This window comes from Lactuca virosa, chromosome 4 (genome assembly GCF_052849685.1).
Source record: "Lactuca virosa cultivar CGN04683 chromosome 4, Lactuca_virosa_CGN04683_v6, whole genome shotgun sequence".
NCBI lineage: Eukaryota > Viridiplantae > Streptophyta > Magnoliopsida > Asterales > Asteraceae > Lactuca > Lactuca virosa.
The window spans coordinates 329,464,446-329,469,728 of NC_136429.1; positions in this window are offsets into that span (position 1 = coordinate 329,464,446).

Sequence of the window (5,283 nt, forward strand, 5' to 3'; positions counted from 1 at the left end):
CTTAGAGTTATAAAAAGGGTCTCAAACTCGTTTTTGTCCAAGAAAAGGCAATGTTCATTGAAGTAGATTGCTATATATCGAGTTTGGGTCCATTTGAGACGTGCAAAGCTATCAAGTTGCCAACTTTACAGAAATAGGTTATGGAAACAATATGGATCTGTATTTTGGAACCTTAGATCTGAGGAAAAAGCAGTATAGTCTAGAAATTCAAGGGACTCGGCGAGTTCATAGAGAAAATCGACGAGTTCAGTCGAATATTCCTGATTCTGTTCATGGAACTCGGCAAGTCCACAAGGGAACTCGACGAGATGTATGGAAAAGCCGCGATTCTGTTATACGAAGGGAATTCGGCGATTTGGAGGTAGAACTCAATGAGTTGATTCGTAGGGTCACAATTCTGTGGTTTATGGGAACTCGTCGAGTTGAAGGACAACTAGACGAGTTAAGTCAACTCGGAGCGTTGACTTTGACTTTGACTTGGATGTTGACTTAGACCAAGGTTGACCCCTGTAGAGTTATGAAGTACAGAATGAGTTAAAAAAGGGTAGTTTCCGGTAAGGGTTTAGGCCCAATTGGAAATTAGGCCATGTATTGGGCTTTTACGGATTTTATGGTTTTGGAGCTTATTGGTTTTTGGCATGGCCTTAGTTATGGGTCTTGTTGGGCCAGGGGTAAAATGGTCATTTTACCCCAAGATTTGGATTATGGATCATGGTTTGAGACCCAATTGCTAATTGGGTGATATTTTGGTATTGATAGCTCGAGGTGTTGCAAGGGTGGCAGCTAAGGATTTTTTGCAATGGACTTCAGTAGTGTGAGGTGAGTTACCTTCCAGTAGAAGTAGGTCTAAGGCCACAATGTCTGCCCACTAGTAAGATTTATAGTAGACATGATTGTCTTTGTGATAATTATCTGGTATGTCACTATCTGTTATGCTTTATGTGCATATATACTATGATGTAATGTGATAGTGGTAGGAGGGGTAGCATAGACCCCAGTACCGGTCGATAGGGCCGAAGGGGTATGCCAGCACCCCGATAAGCTAGGCAGTATATGACTTATATGTTTTTGCACTAGGATGCTATGTGGTAGAAGTACGGGGTGAAATAGTCCCCGGTACCGGTCGAAAGGACCGAAGGGGTAGGCCAGCACCCTGATATGCTAGGCAAGATACCGGTCGACAGGACCAAAGGGGTAGGCCAACACCTTGATATGTTAGGTGAGTTACTGGTTGAAAGAGACCGAAGGGGTAGCTAGTACCCGGATAAGTTAAACAGTATGTGTTATGTATGGTATGTGGTATGATGGGGGAACTCACTAAGCTTTGTGCTTACGGTTTTCAGTTTTTGTTTCAGGTACTTATTCCGCGAAGGGAAAGGAGTCGGCACGGTATCAGCGCTTCGCAAACACATGATTTTCCGCATATGAGATTCTTGGGATTTGTACTTTGACATTATTACTATTTGATGACATGCTTTTGAGACACGTGATCTATGGTTTTTATGAAATGAAATAATTGATGATGTTTTCGATAAATTGTTTTATGAATCGCTATAACAAAAATGAAATTTTTGGTCTCGAATTTTGGGATGTTACACTTTTATTCGTCGTGAAGCGCTCGGCAAACTTGAACCCGGAACCAAAAGGTGTTACTTCGTTGGTTATCCCAAAGATTCATTTGGATACTTGTTTTTCTAGCCAAATGAGAACAAAGTCTTTGTTTCTTAAAGGGCAATCTTCTAAAAGGGAAATCTTCCAAGAGATGGAGTAGATATCACAAGGAGCAAGTGGGAGCTAGATTGATTTGATGAGATTCAAGAGTCGAACAATGAAGAACCTGAAGTTACTGTTGGATTAGGTGTCTAAGCTCATAACTATAATTGGTATGTAGTTGACCCGAGAGTAGCATGGTCCATTTGGGTTGCATATCACCAGTACAATTTGATAGGATGGACTTTTGAGAATAGGTTATTTATGTTTTGTTAATATATTATAAGTGCTAATATATTAATATGAAATCATATGATTTAATAAGTATTGATCAAGAATTAATTTGGAATTAATTTTATGATCAAAAGAGACTAATTAAATATATGGGGATTGATTTGGTAAATCAATGATTCTTATAGTGTGGGCTAATTGTTATTTAGGATGGGCTAAACCAATATGGTAGTCCATGGATAGTCCATGGAGGTTTAACCCATGGATCCGAAGTAATATGAAAGGTCATGGGCATTAGGTTTTACATGGATGTAACCCTAATCTTGCCATACTATATAAGAAGCCCCTTAGCATCCAAAATGGTGCACTAGAGTTCTAAGAGTTCATGAGCCGATTTGAGTGTAAGAATATTCCCTCAAGAGTCATCCTTTGTCCAAAGGTGTGTTGTGATTCCATTTGAGGTGCAACACTTGGGGCACTAAGTTCTTAATGGCCAAATACAACAAGTTCTACAAGCTACATAAAGAGGTAAACTCCTAACTATTATTTTATGTTGTTTATGTCAATTGTATTCTAGTTGTAGGCTTAATGCGTTGGAAACAATATTGCATGTATAATTAGAGAAAACATAGATCCAAAGCATTTAGGGTTGTATGTGCACCATAGGATGTTGTAGTATACCAAAATCCATCAGTGATATCAGAGCCTAGGATTGTTTTCTATTATACTTGATGTTTTATTGGTTTTCAAAGTGAAAAAAATCAAATTTCCTGCCTTCTGCCCAGTGAACTCGCCGAGTCCAGTGGGTGACTTGCCGAGTCCCCTCATAAAATGGCCAACTCGACGAGTCCAGTTCATGTACTCGCCGAGTTGGTGCTCTAGTGGGCAGATTTTCGACTTTTGGCCAAAAATTGGATTAGGATCATTACCCCAAACTGTTTTTTGAACCATGAAATGTGTTTTTTCATATGGTAATGATCATGCTTGTCCAATTGAAAGATAATTGTCATAGTTTCAATATTTGTATTAGTTTATATGATAGACTAATTTCACGTAAATAGTTGATGTGAATTATCTTGACTTATGAGTTTAATATAGATCGTGGAAAAATTATTTGATAGTTTGTGTTAATTGAAATATTTTATCTAAATTCCATTTATGAATTCAATAACTTGTCATCAAGTTATGGAAAATGAAGATTTTTTCATAAATGGTTTTTATGAATTCCATAACTTGTCCTCACGTTATGGAATTTCAAGAGTCTCCTTTTAAAAGTCATTTTAAATTGGTTTTTAAAGTCTTCCATAACTTGTCCTCAAGTTATGGAACTTGAAAAGTTTTTCATAAAAACCTCATTAAACTCATAAGTTAGAGAAATGAAAAGTTTTGACAAGTTTCAAAACTTGCCCTCAAGTTTTGGAATTTGTAAAGTCTCACTTTTGAATACTTTAGTTCCAAACCCTAGAGTTTTAAAAGTTAAAATTCTACCCTTATACTTGATTTTATTATAAGTGTAATAATTATATATATGCATAAGACAAGTCAGTCTTACTGTTGGTAGGGCTCATTCACGAAGCCAGTCTATAAGGGGGTATAAGGTTACTGCCTATAAAATGGCAGTTTAATGGGTGTCCACTCTCACCCACCGCTTCCTTGACTGGTGGAGGGTCGTTAGCCGAACGGGTTTGACAGGACAATAATTCTCATTAAAAGTATAATGAAAATTATAAAGTAACTAAACTTTTATTAAAATTCCCAATCTTAGTTACTTTAGGAAAATGTGAATATGGTGTTATCCCATGAAATTTCACTTTGCACCTTATTAAGTCTTTAGTGGAGCGTGTGTGGTTAACCGGCACACTAATCTGGGACTGACAGTGTGTGGAAAAGGGTAGCTTAATGTTAATCATAGATCAATGGAGCATGTGTGGTTAACCGGCACATTGATTAGGTGGTTTCTAACATTAAGAGTACCAAGCATATGTGCATGGTTATTCACACCTTGTTTGTGATCCTCGGCATCCCAGTTACAAACTTGAAGGGAACAATCGAGATTTAAACATGCCATTGAAAATTTCAATGAATCTCAAAGGATCTAGGAATTTCAATCCATTTAAAACCTAATGGTCAATTTCATTTTTCATGGTGGAAATTGGTAAATCGTCATTTACTTACCTTCAAATATTCTGCAATTGGATTATGGCATCCCTCTTTTGAATTGTAGAATATTGTGTTGGGTCCTAGCCTTAATATTTCGTTTTGGGTGTTATATTAAGGACTTATATCAACTAAACTTGAATTTGTAACACCCAGTTCCAGGTATGCATTTAATTGAGCCAACATCATATTTTACCCTTGGACTCGACGAGTTGGAGGCACAGCTCATCGAGTAGGATCGAATCCGGTCGGGAATTAAGTGGCCTACTCGACGAGTCGGAAGACTGACTCGGCGAGTAGGAGCTGTCATGGAAACCCTAATTTTAAGGTGTCCCCCTATTTAAAGAAACATATCATCCTTGTGGCCTCCCTTATCACCCCCTTAACATCCAGAAAACCCTAACTCGCCACCTTGAGCATTGTGAATGTTTGAATGCCACTTTTGACTAATCTAGTGTGATTTGAAGCTTGTGTGAAGAGGGGGAAGAAGGAGGACTTCAAGAGAAGATTGTAGATCCAAGAACAACATCAGTTTCTCTTCACTTTCTGGTAATCAAGCTTCACACTTGACTTGTAGTTTCATAGATCTTCTTATTGTCACTTTTATGGGGTTTGGGTCCAAGAAGCTTCACCATTGAGACTTGGACGTCCCAAGTCGATTTACCCTCAGATCTGGAACCTTGGAGGGTCCTTATGGCATAAAGGTGCCATCTTTATGGCCATAAGAACCCAATTTTTGGTCTTTTAAGCATAAAAGTCCCATGCATGAATGTAAAGTTCATAACTTTACGTGTCATACCAATCTTAGAAGCCTAGATCTACCTGTTGGATGAGTTTTGCACCTCAGAAATCGAGTTATAGACTTGGAAATGCATAGACTCGACGAGTAGCTCTTGGGACTCGGCGAGTCGTGGGTTGGTTCCCAAAACTGTTATGACTCAAAGGAACCCATTTGAGTTTAGAAGGGATTTAGATGAGTCCAGGGAAAGGACTCAATGAAATAGACATAGCCATGGATCTGGAAACCATAGGACTCGGCGAGTATAGGAACGTACTCGGCGAGTCCAAGGCCATCTCCCAACTCATGAAGACGGACTCGACGAGTTGTTCATACAACTCAACGAGTCACAGACTAGACACGTTCTTAAGATGAAGATAAACTCGACGAGTTCAGGAAGAACTCGG